The sequence below is a fragment of the Ranitomeya variabilis genome, chromosome 4 (genome assembly GCF_051348905.1).
Source record: "Ranitomeya variabilis isolate aRanVar5 chromosome 4, aRanVar5.hap1, whole genome shotgun sequence".
Classification (NCBI taxonomy): Eukaryota; Metazoa; Chordata; class Amphibia; order Anura; family Dendrobatidae; genus Ranitomeya; species Ranitomeya variabilis.
Window position 1 is genome coordinate 310,311,834 of NC_135235.1, and position 18,633 is coordinate 310,330,466.

Here is an 18,633-nt window from a genome sequence, read left to right on the forward strand (position 1 = left end):
TGTACTCCAGTCATTGATTCTCATAATTTTTCGCCACATTTCTGACAAAGTATGATTAATTTGTCTGACGTGCTTGGCCACGCTTCATCCCCTTTCCCACTCAAGTACCTCACACTTTAAAAAAAAAAGTTGTTGCAAATATCCAGGTCGTTAAAAAAAAAACAGCAAAATTTTGCAAAATTTCAAGAAGTTTTTATCCCAGAACTCTTGGGAACAAAGCTTAATGAATTGGGGTCTATGGCAGCAAAATCAGACTACACATGGTTTGTTTGTAGTCTGTAACCATGGACACAGATAGCTCAGCCTAGGAGCTCCAGCTGGTGTTTTTTTTTAACAAAGACTATTAATTTTTTTTATTTTTTTTTATATTCATTGGAACAACAGAAACAATTGGCTGCAAGAATGGACATTTATAAAGCAAACGTCTATTTTAAATACCAGTGACCTCAAGATTGCACCAGGCTTAGCTCTGACTGCAGATGGGGTTTGGTTTAGCCTGAGCCATATGTTTTTTTACTCCTTACAGTTTTACGATATATGTGAAATGCTGAGAATTGCATATGAATATGATATTGCATTAAAGATTATCAGCGACGGGTCAGGACATGTACTATTATGTCTTATAGATGATCCCAAATATTCACCTGGAGCAGAGACATTGCCTGGTTCGTCACTCACATCCTGCCAGGGCAAGTCTGAAGGAACTGGATATTAATGATGCACAAAGGACACAGAATGGCCCTTATAGCGCTCATGTAATGGTATGGAGGACTGAGATATTAGTCAAAGGGGGAAATGTTATCTTCTAAACTGAGGAGCTTCACATACAGATGTCATTGTACAGCTTAAGCCTCATTAGACTTATCAGGTACTGAGTGTGTGTGGCATCATGTTTTACACTCCAGTCACATCCAAAGCTGCGGTCAGGATTTTGCTGACTTAGGCTAGGTTCTTTCTGCTCAACGTATACTCCAGAAAAAAATATTCAGACATATAAGACAACATATATATGCTTTACTTACATAGCTCCATCATATTCCGCAGCACTTTATAGACATTATGATCGCTGTCCCCGATGGGGCTCACAGTCTACATTCCCTATCAGTATGTCTTTGGAGTGTGGGAGAAAAACGGAGAACCCAGAGGAAACCCACGCAAACACGGGGAGAACATACAAACTCCTTGTAGATGTTCTACTTGGTGGGATTTGAACCCAGGACCCCAGCACTGCAAGGCTGCAGTGCTAACCACTGAGCCTATTTTTCATGTTCATGTGCTATCATGTTCTGTTCACATGTCCATGCAAAATTGCGGCGGTATGTCCAATAATGATCACATATAACTTGGCCATGAAAGTCTATGGATCCATGAAAAACTCAGCACTCAGATGCCATCCCTGTGCTGTCCATTTTTCACTGACTAATAGAAGGTGGAAAAACTTTTTTTTATCATTAGTGAAAAAAACCGATGAAACTTTGTTGACCAAACACTGTTGAAAATCACTGTTGAAATTCTGTCCGTTTTTCTCATACGTAAAAAAAAACTCTGACATCTGAACGAGGCCTTACTTTATAGATGGAAAGTATGGCTCTGAAGCTGTCTGGATCACTCAATCTGGCCAACTTTAATGTACATGTGCTCCTCCGATTTGGCAGAGGCAAAGCTGCCACTTATTGCAGCATGGGAAAGTGCACCGTTTGGACCAGCAACACTGCCAAATTTAAGGAGGACACCACCCCCACCAGCAAGCAGGACGCTGGGAGTCAGGGGACAGGTGCTCTCCTGAAGATAGATGTGGATGATGTACTGATTACACCAGGCTCTATACAGCTCGTATATCTCCTAGAAAATTATGCAGCAATGATGAAAATTGAAGTAAGGTGTTAGTGGTGTGATGCTAGTTTTTAATGTTGCTACAAATATGACTGGAGTATTAAAGGGAGTGTATCATCAGAAAATGACCTACTGTGTAAATCAGGTGTCACGACTCTGTTGTCAAGTGTCTCGGGACCAGGGGCCCCTTCCCTGTCCCTAATGCTAGGGGTGCCCTAGCTCGCCCTGTTCCCCAGATTACTTTGGATGGTGAAGACGCCGTGGCCACGTTCCTTAGCCTTAGCTCCTGAATCTGCCCTCTGTCTGTACTCTTCCCCCACACAGGGAAGAGGGGAGTATTGGTATACTGTAATACACCAACCAGACTAACAAGGTAATACAAACAGGGATAACGAAAAATACCAATCATACAAATATACTCACAAAAACAACAGAGAAATAACCAGGGAGTGGAGGATGGGGTAAAACCAATGAAGGAGAAGAAGGGGAATTATCACGCAACCAAAACCTAGCAACAGTCACAGATACATCCACCAAACGCCTTCTCAAATAAGAACCAACAAGCTCCAGCCATGTAGCAAAAGCTACTCTGACAATGAGTGCTAGCTAGGGCCCAGATTATATAGGAGATGGGAGTGGCTAACAGTGAACAGCTGAGAGCCTTAATGCAGGAAAGCTTCCAGGAGCTCTTAACTGAGCAAATTAACCCCTGCACTACTAAAATAAACCTGCACCATTTAATATGAAGATGAAGTGCTTCTAATCAGTGCAGGTGTAGAAGAAATCAGACTCTGCTGTCGTCTGGCTCAACTCTGTCACGGTAAACCTGTGACAGTACCCCCCTTCAACGAGGGACCTCTGGAACCACAGAATTGGGTTTATCATGGTGTGCCACGTGAAAAGATCGGATCAATCTGGCCACATGGACATCAGATGCTGGTACCCACATCCTCTCCTCAAGACCGTATCCCTTCCATTGTACTATATACTGAAGCGACTGACAAACTAAGCGAGAATCAACGATCCTAGCTATCTGAAATTCCAAATTTCTTTCCACAATGACTGGAGATGGCGCTAGCGGTGATGGTGCAGAGGATGCAACACACAGGTTTGGACCCACCAAATGTCTCCGATCAGCCACACTCTTATATTTGGACCCCTTCTTCCTCAAATTATCAAGAACCCCTTGCCACACATATGTAATTAATGAAGAAAATCATTCTTCGTCAGGTAATCCAGAAGAACAATCCCTATTAAATGAGTTGAACTGAGGATGAAACCCGTATGCACAAAAAAAGAGGAATTACCAGTAGACTCATGACAACCATTATTTTCTGTGAATTCAGCTAGAGGTAAGTAGGCAACCCAATCCTCCTGATTCTCAGAAACAAAAAACCTAAGATAAGTCTCAAAACTCTGGTTAACCCGTTCAGTTTGACCATTAGACTGCAGATGAAATTCTGAAAAGAACAACAGATGGATTCCCAACCGAGTGAAAAATGACCTCCAAAATTTGGAAATATACTTCACCCCCTGGTCAGAAACAATATCGGTAAAGATCCCATGTAATTTTACAATCTTTCTGATGAAAATTTGCACCAAGGTCTTGTCATTAGGTAAGATGAACAACTTATTTATTGAGTGAAGAATTTCCAGAAACAAATGAGATGTTTCGGTCAATACCTGACCTTCATCAGTCATCTAGATAGAGGAGATCTGTGTGGCAGCGCGCTGTGCGGGAGTCTGCAGTATCCACTGCTAAGACAAGGATCCTGTACCTTAATTACTTCTGATGAAGACACTGGGGCCACATACCTTGCCTTAGGTCCTGAATCCGCCCTCAGTCTATACCCTTCCTCCACCCAGGAAAGAGGGGAGTAGTATTGTACCGTAATACAACAACCAGACTAACAAGGTAATACGAACAGGGATAACGAAAAATACTAATCATACAAAAATACTGACCCAAACAACAGAGGAATGAACTAGGGAGTGGAGGATGGGGTAAAACCAAAGTAGGAGAAGCAGAATTATTACACACCCAAAACCTAGCAACAGTTACCGATAAATCCACCAAACGCCTTCCCAAATAAGAACCAACAACCTCCAGCCATGTTGCAAAAGCTATCTGACGATGAGTGCTAGCTAGGGCCCAGATTATATAGGAGATGGTAGTGGCTAGCAGTACACAGCCGACAGCCTTAAGGCAGGAAAGTTTCCAGGAGCTCTCAACTGCGCTGATGAACCCCTGCACTGCTAAAAGAAACCTTCACTGTTTAATATGAAGGTGAAGTGCTTCAAATCAGTTCAAGAGTAGGAGAAATCAGACACTGCAGTCTTCTGGCTCCTCTCTGTCGCAGTCACCCGTGACATCAGGTTTTTGTGCTGCATGTATTTAACAAAAATTGCATTTTTTTTCATATCACGATCTTTAGTTAAAAAAAATAAAAACAATATTTTAACACTGGCCACTGGGACTTTTTTAGACTCAGATTTCCTGCACTTTCAGAACAGTTCACATGAGCTTTTTATCATCAGAGGCAAAATTTCAATGACAGGTAACACCTGTAGACATATGTGATAACAGAGGATCCACCAATCACACTAGGGATGTCACAGCTGATTAAATGCTTCAGTATAAAAGATAGGGCCAGGATCTGACCTTTGTGGCTATGTACATGTGCTATTACCTAAAACAATAGGAAGTTAAAGTCTAATAAAGCCTAAAAACGCCCCAGTGGTCAGTGTGAAAATTGCAAGATTTCTTTTTTTTCCATACCAATTGTGACATTTTGTTAAACAAAATAAAAAATAACTTTTAAAACAAAAATCTGATTTATAGGGGACCTTTCATCAAAATGTACTTGTTAAACTGGGCACAGGCAGAAGAATAACAAGCCCCCAGTGATATAAGCTCATATAGGGAGACAAAGTGCTCACCCCCAGTGATATAAGCTCATATAGGGAGAAGAAGTGCTCACCCCCCCCAGTGATAACAACTCATATAGGGAGAAGTGCTCGCCCCAGTGATAACAACTCATATAGGGAGAAGAAGTGCTCGCCCCAGTGATAACAACTCTGTCAGGACTCTGAACATTTTTATTACCTTTTGTGCATTACTGCCCTTTTCCAAGATGGCATCTTTGGTCTCATGTGCACTGTGTCTTCCTCCTATAAAACTCCACCCCAGCCTTCAGTCTGTGCTAGAGTATTCTGCCTTGCATCCAGCTCCTGACCCTGGTGACTCCCTGGCTATATACCTGCTCCTGTGAACCTGTGTGGTTATCCTGCTACTCTGCTCTGAGTTCCTGCTGCATACACCAGTTTCCAGTAATCCTCCTTCATCTGCTGCTCGTGTTTACTTCCATCTGCATTTGCTGAACATGTAAGCTGTTGCTGCTCTGCTTAAACCTAAGATTATCACCCAGGCCTTCCTGGTTGAGATAAGACATTGCTTGAACTGCCTTATAAACATATCTATCTGTGTTTGGACTAGACAAGGACTTATTCGTGTCAAGTATCCTCAAGAATAATTGTGCTTCATAGACTTTCTGCGTGATTGCATTTTCCTCTGAAGTTCCCTATAGACTGTAAAGCTGCGTTTAATATTTACACCAAGTGTGGACTTGAGTTTCTCTCTGCACCTGTTTGAATCACCGTGTGATAATATAGACTTTACCACTTATAAAACTGTGTCCTGTAGTTGTCTTGTTCCACGCAAAGAGTCTCCTGAGTTATCCCCTATAATTATTACAGGATACTCTAGCCAGAAAAGAGGAGGTTGCTGGAACAATTACTGCAGAAAGCAGATTAGAGCAGGTGTTTTCCATAATTAGATCACTGCAGAAAGATGTGGAAGGTCTGCAAAAGATGTTTGGAAGCTTTGAACACAATCAGCAAGTGTTTGGACAAACTTTGCAGGACTTAAGCACCCTCATGGCAGCCCAGGAAAACAAACTTGCTGGCATAGAGTCCCAGTATGGACGGGCTTTTCAGGACATAAGCACGCAAATAGCTGCACAAGCGACTTTACCCTCTGGGCAACCGCCACCAGCTAGCCCACCTAAGTTGCCCCCATTCAGATTTAATGGTGATCGCGACAAATTTTGTGGCTTTGTGAATCAATGTATGCTATATTTTGATGTGCACGCTGACCGTTTTCCTACTGATAGATCCAAAGTATTGTGTGTAATAATGCTGCTGACCTCACGAGCGCTCGCCTGGGCGAATCTGATGATTGAGTCTCGTGACCCACGGTTAAATAACTTGGATGATTTCTTGGCCGCTATGGCATTAATGTTTGATGATCCTAATCGCCGTGCAACCGCTGAATCTGCTTTATTGTCTTTACGCCAGGCTAAACGTTCTGTTATTGAGTATGCTACTGAATTCAGGAGATTAGCGGTAGATACCAATTGGGACAGTTATGCACAATTGCCTATTTTTAAAAGGGGTCTGTCTAGTATTGTAAAAGATGAACTAGCTCACTCTGAGTCACCACAAGAGCTAGAGACATTTATACAGCATTGTGTGCGCATAGACATTCGCATTACTGAGCGTAGGCAGGAGAAGTTTGCTGCATATAACCGTATTTCTAACTTTTCCCTTCCTTCCAAAGAGCCTGCAGGTAAAACCTCTCGGGAGGTGGAGGAGGTGCCCATGCAAATTGATTCCGTTCAGAGGCGCGAGATTAATGAGCGCCGGGAGCATCGCCTTCGTGAAAATCTATGTTTCTAATGCGGTCAGTCTGACCACTTTTTAATCAACTGTCCCAAGTGTCCCAAGCGGCCTAACAAGGTGCTAGCAGCGGTAAGAGAATATGACAACTGTGATGATGAATCTGACATCTCTGAATGTAGCCTGCCTTTAAACGCTGTATTCCATTCACTTTCTATGACTTCACCCCCCAAGGAGCTGAAGGAGAAGAACTCTCACTGTTCTCTCCCTATTAAGATCCTGTGTTCAGGACAGTGGATTTCCAGTGCAGCTATGATTGACTCTGGTGCAGGTTTCAATTTCATGGATATCGCATTTGCCAAGGAACATGGTATTGAAATTCAGCAAAGAGCCTCTCCAATTACCATGGAAACAGTGGTTGGTTCACCTTTAATCTCTGGGCCTGTGGATCAGGAGACCGTACCCCTTGAAATTTTGTTGGAGCCTAATCATCAGGAACAACTTTCTTTCTTGCTAATTTCTTCTCCTCATTTTCCTGTGATTTTAGGCATTCCTTGTTTGCATTCTCAGAACCCAATTATCAACTGGGAGACCAAGGAGATTATCTTTCCAACAAGGAGCAACTCAGCGTTAACAGAAGCTGTCCCTGAGTCCACGGCTACGGAACCACATGTACAGGTATTTACTTTACCTTCAGCATATAAAGAGTTCTCTAACATCTCTGACAAGAAGAATGCAGATCAGCTTCCTCCACACAGGCATTATGACTGTCCCATTGAGCTGCTTCCTGGGGTATCTATTCCTTTTGGTAACGTATACCCTTTGGCGGCACCTGAGCTTCAAGCCTTAAAGGAGTATATTGATGAAAATCTGGCCAAAGGCTTCATACGTCCTTCCTCACCAGCAGGGGCACCTATATTTTTGTAAAAAAGAAGGATGGGACCCTGAGACCCTGTTATGACTATCGAGAACTCAATAAGGTAACCATACGAAACCGATACCCTTTGCCTCTGATTCTCGAATTACTGGAAAGAGTCCGCCATGCTAAGGTGTTCTCTAAACTGGATCTTTGTGGAGCTTATAATTTGGTGCGTATTCGTCCAGGGGATGAGTGGAAGACAGCATCCAGATGCCGGTATGGACACTTTGAATCTCTTGTGATGCCCTTCGGGCTTTGTAATGCCCCTGCAACGTTTCAACACCTTGCTAATGACATTTTCAGAGATTTCTTGGACCAGTTTGTGGTGATCTATTTGGACGATATACTAATCTTTTCTGACTCTCTACAGGAACATGAAGAACATGTCAAAACTGTTTTAAGACTTCTGAAAGAGAACCATCTGTATATTAAGCCGGAGAAATGCGAGTTCCATCGTTCTGAGATACAGTTCTTAGGTTATATCATCTCTCCCCAGGGGCTGAACATGGAATCTGGTAGGATTCAGGCTATCCTTGACTGGCCGGTACCCAAGAAGGTTAAGGAGGTCCAACGTTTTATTGGTTTTGCAAATTTCTACAGACGCTTCATTCGAAATTTTTCTGATATTGTCCGTCCTATTACTTCCTTGACAATGAAAGGAAAAACCCTTTAAGTGGTCATCACAGGCTCAAGAAGCTTTTGATCGGCTTAAGATCTGTTTCACCTCAGCACCGTTGTTGATACACCCAGATCCAACACTTTCTTTCATTGTGGAGGTGGACGCTTCTGATAATGCTTTGGGGGCTATTCTCTCCCAAAGAACTGGAGAGAATGGTCTACTACATCCTTGTGCTTTCTTTTCCCGTAGACTAACCTCAGCAGAGAAGAATTACGATGTGGGAGACAAGGAATTGCTGGCTATTATTGCGGCTTTCAAAGAATGGAGGCATCATCTGCAAGGAGCTGCACAACAGATCATAGTGCTAACTGACCATCGCAATTTAGAGTTCCTTAGATCCGCTAGATGTTTTTCTCCTCGTCAGGCTCATTTGAACTTATTTTTAAATCAACTTAACTTTGTTATCTCGTACCGTCCAGGTTCTCGTAATGGGAAGGCTGATGCTTTATCCCGAATCCATGCTGCGCATTCCGTACCTGGAGCCCTGTCCAAGACCATTCTATCTGATGCCAATTTCATCGGAGTTATCCACGATCAGGACTTGTGGAAGGAGTGTAGGGAGGCTTATGACGGTGATGTATTTTTGGCCAACCCACCTGTGATATTAATCTTGTCTTTAAGGGTGGCATGTGGTTCAGAGATTGACGTATCTACGTCCCTGAGGTCGTCCGTCTGCAGATCCTCAAGTTGGTACATGACTCCAAGTTGGCTGGTCACAGGGGGGTACAGAAGACACAAGAGTTCCTGAGCCGATTCTTCTGGTGGCCAACTTGCCTGAAGGATACCAAGGACTATGTTCTCTCTTGCGAGGTATGTGCTCGTTACAAGACTCCTCATGTGGCACCTACGGGTCTTCTACAACCATTACCTGTTCCGTCCCGCCCTTGGGGGTCTATATCAATGGACTTTATTGTGGAGCTGCCTACATCGGGGGGCATGAATACAGTCATGGTGGTAGTTGATCGCCTGACTAAAGCTGCTCATTTTGTTCCGTGCACCGGCCTCCCTTCAGCTAAAGATACAGTGAACTTGGTTATACAGAATGTCTTTCGGTTGCATGGGGTTCCGGATGAGATCATCTCTGACCGTGGAGTACAGTTCACTTCAAGATTCTGGAAGGGGTTTTGCTCTGCACTCAATATTAACGTCTGTCTCTCTTCCGCTTACCATCCCCAGACAAATGGTCAGACTGAGCGGACCAACCAGACGCTGGAACAATATCTAAGATGCTATGTCAGCCATCTCCAAGATGATTGGTTGGAGTTGCTGCCGTTAGCCGAATTTTCATATAACAATTCTCAGAGCGCCTCCACTAAATTTACACCTTTCTTAGCCAATCTGGGTTATCATCCATGTATCTTACCTAGGTCTCCAATTAATTCTCCGGTTCCGGCAGTTGAGGAAAGGCTGACTGCAATGAGGTAAAATCTGGAGGTTCTGAAGGAATCCCTGACCACAGCTCAAGAACGTTATAAGAGATCGGCTGATAGATTCCGTAAACCTGCACCCATGATCAAGGTAGGAGATTCCATGTGGTTAGCAACTAAAAATCTGAAGTTAAACGTTCCTTCACAAAAACTTGGACAGAAATTCATTGGCCCTTTCAAGATCAACGGTATTCTGAGCTCTGTGGCCTGCCGGCTGAAGCTGCCTAGGATTATGAAGGTACACCCAATTTTTCATGTATATTTACTAAAGCCTGTATCTCCTAATACCTTCCAGGGATGTGTTGTGCCACCTCCGCAGCCTGTGGTGATTGATGGGCAAGAACAATTTGTGGTGGAGGAAATTATTGATTCCAGGATTCGCAGGAATCGGCTCCAATATCTGATAAGATGGCAGGGATATCTCCCTGAGTTTCTCTCTGCACCTGTTTGAATCACTGTGTGATAATATAGACTTTACCACTTATAAAACTGTGTCCTGTAGTTGTCTTGTTCCACGCAAAGAGCCTCCTGAGTTATCTCCTATAATTATTACAAACTCATATAGGGAGAAGAAGTGCTCGCCCCAGTGATAACAACTCATATAGGGAGAAGAAGTGCTCGCCCCCAGTGATAACAACTCATAAAGGGAGAAGAAGTGCTCGCCCCAGTGATAACAACTCATATAGGGAGAAGTGCTCACCCCCAGTGATAGCAACTCATGTAGGGAGAAGAAGTGCTCGCCCCCAGTGATAACAACTCATATAGGGAGAAGTGCTCACCCCCAGTGATAACAACTCATATAGGAAGAAGTGCTCACCCCCAGTGATAATAACTCATAAAGGGAGAAGAAGTGCTCGCCCCAGTGATAACAACTCATATAGGGAGAAGTGCTCGCCCCCAGTGATAACTCATATAGGAAGAAGTGCTCGCCCCCAGTGATAGCAACTCATATAGGGAGAAGTGCTCGCCCCCAGTGATAACTCATATAGGAAGAAGTGCTCCCCCCCCAGTGATAACAACTCATACAGGGAGAAGAAGTGCTCGCCCCCAGTGATAACAACTCATATAGGGAGAAGAAGTGCTCGCCCCAGTGATAACAACTCATATAGGGAGAAGTGCTCCCCCCCAGTGATAGCAACTCATATAGGGAGAAGTGCTCGCCCCCAGTGATAACTCATATAGGAAGAAGTGCTCCCCCCCCAGTGATAACAACTCATACAGGGAGAAGAAGTGCTCGCCCCCAGTGATAGCAACTCATATAGGGAGAAGTGCTCGCCCCCAGTGATAACTCATATAGGAAGAAGTGCTCCCCCCCAGTGATAACAACTCATACAGGGAGAAGAAGTGCTCGCCCCCAGTGATAACAACTCATATAGGGAGAAGAAGTGCTCGCCCCAGTGATAACAACTCATATAGGGAGAAGTGCTCCCCCCCAGTGATAGCAACTCATATAGGGAGAAGTGCTCGCCCCCAGTGATAACTCATATAGGAAGAAGTGCTCCCCCCCCCAGTGATAACAACTCATACAGGGAGAAGAAGTGCTCGCCCCCAGTGATAGCAACTCATATAGGGAGAAGTGCTCGCCCCCAGTGATAACTCATATAGGAAGAAGTGCTCCCCCCCCAGTGATAACAACTCATACAGGGAGAAGAAGTGCTCGCCCCCAGTGATAACAACTCATATAGGGAGAAGAAGTGCTCGCCCCAGTGATAACAACTCATATAGGGAGAAGTGCTCCCCCCCAGTGATAGCAACTCATGTAGGGAGAAGAAGTGCTCACCTCCAGTGATAACAACTCATACAGGGAGAAGAAGTGCTCGCCCCCAGTGATATCAACTCATATAGGGAGAAGAAGTGCTCACCCCCAGTGATAGCAACTGATATAGGGAGAAGACGTGCTCGCCCCCAGTGATAACATCTCATATAGGGAGAAGTGCTCACCCCCAGTGATAACAACTCAGATAGGGAGAAGTGCTCGCCCCAAGTGACAACAACTCATATAGGAAGAAGTGCTCGCCCCCATTGATAACAACTCATATAGGGAGAAGAAGTGCTCACCTCCAGTGATAACAATTCATACAGGGAGAAGAAGTGCTCGCCCCCAGTGATATCAACTCATATAGGGAGAAGAAGTGCCCGCCCCAGTGATAACAACTCATATAGGGAGAAGAAGTGCTCGCCCCCAGTGACAACAACTCATATAGGAAGAAGAAGTGCTCGCCCCCAGTGATATCAACTCATATAGGGAGAAGAAGTGCTCGCCCCAGTGATAGCAACTCATATAGGGAGAAGTGCTCGCCCCCAGGGATAACAACTCATATAGGAAGAAGTGCTCGCCCCCAGTGATAACAACTCATACAGGGAGAAGAAGTGCTCGCCCCACGTGATAACAACTCATATGGAGAAGAAGTGCTCGCCCCCAGTGATAACAACTAATATAGGGAGAAGAAGTGCTCACCCCCAGTGATAACAACTCATATAGGGAGAAGAAGTGCTCACAACCAGTGATAACAACTCATAGCGAGAAGTGCTCACCCCCAGTGATAACAACTCATATAGGGAGAAGTGCTCACCCCAGTGATAACAACTCATATAGGGAGAAGAAGTGCCCGCCTCCAGTGATAACAACTCATATAGGGAGAAGAAGTGCTCGCCCCCAGTGATAACAACTCATACAGGGAGAAGTGCTCACCCCCAGTGATAACAACTCATATAGGGAGAAGAAGTGCTCACAACCAGTGATAACAACTCATAGCGAGAAGTGCTCACCCCCAGTGATAACAACTCATATAGGGAGAAGTGCTCACCCCAGTGATAACAACTCATATAGGGAGAAGAAGTGCCCGCCTCCAGTGATAACTCATACAGGGAGAAGTGCTCACCTCCAGTGATAACAACTCATATATGGAGAAGTGCTCACCCCCAGTGATAACAACTCATATAGGGAGAAGAAGTGCTCACCCCCAGTGATAACTCATACAGGGAGAAGTGCTCACCCCCAGTGACAACACCTCATATAGGAAGAACTGCTCGCCCCCAGTGATAACAACTCATAAAGGGAGAAGAAGTGCTCACCCCCAGTGATAACAACTCATATAGGAAGAAGTGCTTGCCCCCAGTGATAACAACTCATATAGGAAGAAGTGCTCGCCCCCAGTGATAACAATTCATATAGGGAGAAGAAGTGCTCGCCCCCAGTGATAACAACTCATAAAGGGAGAAGAAGTGCTCACCCCCAGTGATAACAACTCATATAGGTAGAAGTGCTCACCCCCAGTGATAACAACTCATATAGGAAGAAGTGCTCGCCCCCAGTGATAACAACTCATACAGGGAGAAGAAGTGCTCGCCCCCAGTGATAACAACTCATACAGGGAGAAGAAGTGCTCGCCCCCAGTGATAACAACTCATATAGGGAGAAGAAGTGCTCGCCCCCAGTGATAACAACTCATACAGGGAGAAGAAGTGCTCGCCCCAGTGATAACTCATACAGGGAGAAGAAGTGCTCGCCCCAGTGATAACTCATACAGGGAGAAGAAGTGCTCGCCCCCAGTGATAACATCTCATATAGGGAGAAGAAGTGCTAGCCCCCAGTGATAACAACTCATATAGGGAGAAGAAGTGCTCACCCCCAGTGATAACTCATACAGGGAGAAGTGCTCGCCCCAGTGATAACAACTCATACAGGGAGAAGTGCTCACCTCCAGTGATAACAACTCATATAGGGAGAAGAAGTGCTCACCCCCAGTGATAACTCATACAGGGAGAAGTGCTCACCTCCAGTGATAATAACTCATATAGGGAGAAGAAGTGCTCTCCCCCAGTGATAACAACTCATATAGGAAGAAGTGCTCGCCCCCAGTGATAACAATTCATATAGGGAGAAGAAGTGCTCGCCTCCAGTGATAACAACTCATAAAGGGAGAAGAAGTGCTCGCCCCCAGTGATAACAACTCATAAAGGGAGAAGAAGTGCTCACCCCCAGTGATAACAACTCATATAGGGAGAAGTGCTCGCCCCCAGTGATAACAACTCATATAGGAAGAAGTGCTCGCCCCCAGTGATAACAACTCATATAGGAAGAAGTGCTCGCCCCCAGTGATAACAATTCATATAGGGAGAAGAAGTGCTCGCCCCCAGTGATAACAATTCATACAGGGAGAAGTGCTCGCCCCCAGTGATAACAACTCATATAGGGAGAAGAAGTGCTCACCTCAAGTGATAACATCTCAGGTCACAGACACACAGTAAACTGTGTGATCCTCCAGCTTTTAACTGATTAACCTTAATTACATCAGTGCTCCTCACTGCAGCCAGGTTCTCACACTCCTTTCATTGTATTCCGGTGGCCTTGGTGAGCGGTCACGTTACGGATGTCACTGCTCATCACAGCTTCCAGATGTAGCGGAGTCGGGGATCGTCTTCTGACCTCCTTGTTATGAATTTACAGTGGACACTTGTGGATTACTTTTATTTTAGTAATAAATGGGTAAAAGAGGGTAATTGTCAGGGAGTGCTTTTTACAATTAAAGTACTTTTCTGTGTTTGTATTGATTTTGGCTATGGGGTTAGTAATGGGGGAGTCTAACAGATGCCTCTCCATTACTAACCCCCGAGCTTGATGTCAGCGGACATTACACATCTGACATCAACCTCAAAATCATTACCCCAATTGCCACTGCACCAGGGCAATCGGGAAGAGCCGAGGCTAAGCTCCAGAATTGGGACATCTAATGGATGCGCCATTTCTGGGGCGGCTGAGGGCTGGTGTTATTAGTCTGGGAAGGGATCAATATCCATGGCCTTTTACCAGCGTATTTATATTAGCCAGCAGCTGTCTGCTTAGCCTATGCTGGTTATTAAAAATAGGGGGGACCCCCATGTCATTTTTTTTTGGTCCACCCTTTTTAATAACCAGTAAAGGATAAGCAGGCAGCTGTTAGTTGATATTAATAGGCTGCGAAGATGCATGGATAGTGTCCCCTTTCCATACTATTAACAGCAGCTCACAGCTGTCTGCTTTCCCTTAGCTGGTTATTAAAAAAAGGGACCATACACCATTTATTTATTTTATTTATTAGCTGAAAACAAGTACAGAAAAGTACACATGCAAAGCACTGATTACATATATCACTGACTACAGTACAGACCAAAAGTTTGGGCACACCTCATTTAAAGATTTTACTGTATTTTCATGACTATGAAAATTGTAAATTCACACTGAAGGCATCAAAACTATGAATTAACACATGTGGAATTACATACTTAAAGGGAACCTACCACCCCGTTTTTTAAAAATTAGATAAAAATAGTGTGAAATAGGGGCAGAGCTGGGCTTTACATTAGGGCCTTTTCGGTGCCTTTACACCCCCGTTAGGCTGCCCAAATACCTTTGTGAAGTGGCCGTTTTCTGCTGTCACTCAAGTCGGTCAGGTCGGATGGGCGTGGTCAGAGCGCTGTTTGTCCCCCAGGATCCTGCTCATCATTACGTTGGTGGCGTAGTGGTGTGCGCATGTCCAAAGAAGATCCACTGCCCAGGAGATGAATAACGGCGCGGTCTTCGCTATTCAGCCGTTTACCGGTGGGCGCGGCCATCTTTCCTGTGGCCGCGCCTGCGCAGATGGAGCGCTCTGCTGCCCGGGACTTCAGGAAAATGGCCGCGGGATTCCGCGCGTGCGCAGATGGAGATCGCGGCGGCCATTTTCCTGAAGTCCCGGGCAGCAGAGCGCTCCATCTGCGCAGGCGCGGCCACAGGAAAGATGGCCGCGCCCACCGGTAAACGGCTGAATAGCGAAGACCGCGCCGTTATTCATCTCCTGGGCAGTGGATCTTCTTTGGACATGCGCACACCACTACGCCACCAACGTAATGATGAGCAGGATCCTGGGGGACAAACAGCGCTGTGACCACGCCCATCCGACCTGACCCACTTGAGTGACAGCAGAAAACGGCCACTTCACAAAGGTATTTGGACAGCCTAATGGGGGTGTAAAGGCACCGAAAAGGCCCTAATGTAAAGCCCAGCTCTGCCCCTATTTCACACTATTTTTATCTAATTTTTAAAAAACGGGGTGGTAGGTTCCCTTTAACAAAAAAAGTGTGAAACAACTGAAATTATGTCTTATATTCTAGGTTCTTCAAAGTAGCCACCTTTTGCTTTGATGCCAAGAGTGTGCAAAGCAGTCATCAAAGCAAAAGGTGGCTACTTTGAAGAACCTAGAATATAAAACAAAATTTCAGTTGTTTCACTCTTTTTTGTTAAGTATATAATTCCACATGTGCTAATTCATAGTTTTGATGCCTTCAATGTGAATTTACAATTTTCATAGTCATGAAAATACTGAAAAATCTTTAAATGAGAAGGTGTGTCCAAACGTTTGGTCTATACTGTATATCTGTAAATAACATTGTTTTATTAGCTTGAAATTACAGAAACTTACTGAATGTAAAAGATGATATTAAAAACGTATTACATATGGATGTCATACAGATGTTATTTGAAAAAATACAATTGAACTTGTCCTACTTTTCAGGGACAACATCAAAGTGATTTTATTTATGCAGATGAGTGTGAACCCTAAGGTGCAAATACTGAAGACACATAAAAGAGCAAATTGCTCCAGAAAAGTGGAGAAACAGCAATGGTAAACTTATTATACAGCCAATAGGTAAATCACAACATACCTCTTAAATGTGGTTTTACATAGGACTGCATGTAAATCGACTTCACTATCTTTTCTTGTGATAACAATTGTGCACACAAGAAACAATATATTTGCCTCTGCTACATATGTCACTGCAGGTACCTTCTGCATTTCTCTTTTTTCTTCCAGCTATCAATTTCTTTCCTTTTTGTAAGGAACATCTCATGTAAAAGCTGCTAATTGACGGCATAATTGACCATTAGCCTCTGCAGTGTCAGCCTGGCCTGGGGCCCTGGAGTTAACAGCTGGATGGACACTTTATCTGCAATCTGGAGGCGATTGTAGAGGAATCCGAACCTTATTTCCAAAACATGTTTCTCTGTTGGATGTGGCTATAAAAATCCAGACAACACAACAACATCCGATACAAGCCGCAGGATGACAGGAGTGAAGAATCACCATAAATCATGGGAACAGCATATCCTACTTATGGCAAAATCCCTGTAATTTATCATCTGACAGTCTGGAAATTCGAATATTCTGATGCTGGATTCTGGCACAGAACTGCCGGACTGCCTAAAATATCCGCAGAGTAGCAGAAGTTCATTCTTATAATGCTGCATTAAAGGAATGTAATTGTATATTGGATAATTACTGAATGGCTGTTATGTACAAGTTTAAAGAGTAAATTACATTGTATTTATTTATTTTTCATAAATGAATAGGACACATGAAAAAAATAAACTTTTTAATATACTGTATCTTATCAGAGAAATCTGCTTCTTTCTCCTCCTGGACGGATCTTTCATTCCCAAAATTCTTAATTCACGGTAACATCTGTCTTTAGTGAATACAGACTTTCCGATTTCTGAGATAGAAGATGGCGGTTGGTGCTTATAAAGTTCTACGGAGAACTGTAACCGTCCTTTCAGGAGAACTTGCAGTAGAATGTCTGTGTCTGCCTCTAGCTGCCCCATCCTCCTCCCACCTCTAATCTCCATAAAATCTTATGTAATCTCCTATCTCAGTAATGAGAATATCTGTCATCACTGAATACAGAATTGAAAATAATTGAATTTGAAGAATTGAACTCAAGAATTGAAAATAAAAGATCAGTCCTGGAGGAGAAAGAAGTAGATTTCTCTGATGAGATATTTTACAAAGTTACTTATTTCCATGCTTACAATTGATCTATGAAATATAAATGTATATGATGACTGTTTCGTTGATGCATCATTTCCATTTAGTTATCTGAGAAAACTGAGAGGAGCCATAAGTCTGGGGTACGTGACGACTTTGGCTGCAGCACAGGTCACATAGCTAACAATTGCTATGTTTCGCTGCAACAATGCAACCCCTGGAGTACCGTGACCACAACAAGCCAAAAAAATCAGATCCGGTTGGACTTTTTGTGACTTATTTCGTAGTCGGGGGGGCTCTAGTGGTCTCATTGTGACCCTATTTACTTGCATTGCGCTTCAATGTAGCAACGACACATTGCAATCTTTGGGCGCAGCGAGCATCGTCTTGTAGGAATGAGACCTTAATGTAGGGGTAATTTTTTTTCCATTGTGCCAACATATTCCATTTACACTCATGCTGTGGTTAAATTATCCTTCATGCTTCCTATCAGTATGCAGTCTCCTCAATCACCCATCTGCCCCAGATATCGGCAGAATAACCTACGGCTATGTAAGCACATAATGCACATTTCTGGGGTGTATGTTGATAAGTGTTGGGGGGGCTTTCCTCCATGCCCAGGTGCCATAAGCAAAGCTTATTATAGATTTGCCATTCAGGACTCTGGGAAAGCTGGGAGATACCCCTGTCCGGTGGGAGATATCTCAGTGCTTTCCTATTGTCCAGGTGCTGTCAGTTCTTGACAATGGACCCTGTTCACGTAGACATTGCCAGACAATCCTGGACATGTCCGGGATATAAAACTTTCCAGGAGAGGAGCTGTGGATTGTGGGCAGCTCGGATGCAGTCATTATGCCATGTTATGACACGGATAAACCTGCGCTGAGCTGGAATCGTGTAGCCTGCAGGAGACGCACACCGCGCAACATGTCTGTGCCGACAACCGCATCAAGTCCGGACAGCTCCCCAAATCCCCAGCAATAACATCAGGTGACCAGGGATGTATGTAATGCGGGGAGCCGGCTGGGACTATATCACCCAGTGCAGTATGACTCCCGTAAAGCCATGTTCGTGCAGCGCCCCAGAGTCCTGGTCGTTGCAGTACTGATGCTCTGCCGCTAAGGGGGGCTATGGTACGTCTGATGGCACTGAAGGAGTTCACCTGACCAGGTATCACAGACACCAATACACTTCACAGTCTGGCCACCAGGGGGAGCTAAGGGTACTATGTATTAGGCCACTCCTCACAATCTGGTAAAACTGGGGGTTGGATAGGAAGTTAGACAGAAGCTGACTGGGAATCGAACAGGCAAC

At 44.3% G+C, this 18,633-nt stretch overlaps 1 protein-coding gene across 1 annotated transcript in view; it reads right to left on the reverse strand.

Moving 5' to 3' along the window:
- Positions 1-18,633, reverse strand: part of TP73 (tumor protein p73) — a 253,501-nt gene that overhangs the window by 27,273 nt on the left and 207,595 nt on the right. The window lies entirely within an intron of this gene.